Here is a 1,791-nt window from a genome sequence, read left to right as displayed (position 1 = left end):
GCTCTTGGTGTCTTATACCAAAATGGTCTTTTATACCAAAATGGTCTTTTCCTCTGTGTCAACAAAATGCCCCCTTAGGAGTACTATGGGGTGTTGAATTTTAATGGGACCAAAGTAGTCCATGTTAAGGGCCTAAAAGAGAGATTGAGGGCAAAATAGAGAAGGAAACTTGCATTTTTCAAGGAGTTTTCACCACTGTTATTTTTAACAGATTATTCTCTTTGGTTGGGTTGTCTGAAGAAGTCTTTGCAGCGTGCAGTTTTTTGCTGTGAGGGTCAAAAGTGCAGATGGTCATAGATCGTGGGGTGAAGGGGGGCTCGGGGGAGGGAAGGGCAGGTAGCATAACTGTGTCAAGAGGCAGAGATAACAAATGGGGATGGTGGGATTGATGACCTGAAGGGAGCTGCCCACATTTAATAACAACAGCCAGGGGTTGTTCTGTCCCCTAAAAGCACCTTCACCATCTTCCCCACCCCAATAGGGTGACCACAGAAGTAAAGGAGTCCAGAGCTACACTGGATCCATGCCTGTCACCTCCACCAGCAGCCCAGTACCCTTTGAGGTACAGAGTGAAAGGAGGCTTTTCACGGAAAGAGAGACTTAGGTGAGTCTCATCTGCCCTGCCCTGATCATACCTGTTTTCTCCAATTACTCTTTCTCACATTTTTACTCCTCCAGAATCCAGATTCTCTTCGTTAGTACAAAAATTAAGTGGCTTTACACCTATCCAAGGAACGTAAAAGAGGAGAGACACTGATGGAATTTTATCATGATTACAAATTCAAACTAAGATATTTTAATATCAGTTTCAGCCCCAAATCCATTTATACTACAGTTCCTTGTCTAATTTGTAAAACCACAAATACATAAACAAATAACCTAGTGTTTGCCATACTAAACCAAATTATCCAGAATACTTAACTATCCCCATTTCTTTATTGCCTTATCATTCTCACTTGACTTATTAAATCAACAACACTGGTTGAATCATGAATAATTAGTTTTTCTGTACCAGAAAGAGTTGATTCCTATTAAAGAATATTCCATACAAAGCTAAATGTAACCTGGAATTTCAGGGATGTGCAGAAGTGAGAGTACATGGGCATACATGTAGCTTCCATATTAATTTAACTGTGAACTTTTGTGAAACATTGTTAAGAGTTGTATCATAATCTAGCAAAGTAATCAGTTCCAAAGTAGTGTTCAAATTAGATGATAATAACATAGGTAACCCTGGCCAATTTGTACACATAAACATTCTTTTTCATTGCAAAAATTAAAAAAAAACACATATTAAGTCAAGGGTTGAGCCTAATTAATTTTTCTTCATCTTATAGCTGACATAGGCAGAGGAAAGAAAATTATAGTCTCCTTTGCATCCTTCATTTGGAAGAAAGTCCATACACAAACTAGAGTATAATTAACGACTTTCATTGAATACAAACATTTTAATGTATGAGGCACATCCTAGGAAAAACAACAATCAAACTAAGGAAAAAATAAAAACATAAACCAAAAAAAGATATAAATATCACTTATAGGTCATAAAAGAGGATCACAGAAAATTTTCCTATACATATTTCATTTTAGATCCAGCTTCATGATAGTCCTGGTTATAGCTAGCCTTTAACTAATTAACTAACTAGAACAGTGGCATATAGTAAAGATAAAGTAAGCATTCTTAAATGTTCTTCAGTTTTCTGACACATTTGTAAGTTCCTCACAAATACAACACATATGTACTTTCAGTTTTTAGAGAAGTTCTGATTTTATCTATTCTTACTCTGATTT

The sequence above is a fragment of the Cervus canadensis genome, chromosome 14 (assembly GCF_019320065.1).
Source record: "Cervus canadensis isolate Bull #8, Minnesota chromosome 14, ASM1932006v1, whole genome shotgun sequence".
NCBI lineage: Eukaryota > Metazoa > Chordata > Mammalia > Artiodactyla > Cervidae > Cervus > Cervus canadensis.
The sequence above is the reverse complement of the archived record's forward strand: the minus strand, read 5'-3'. Positions refer to the sequence as shown.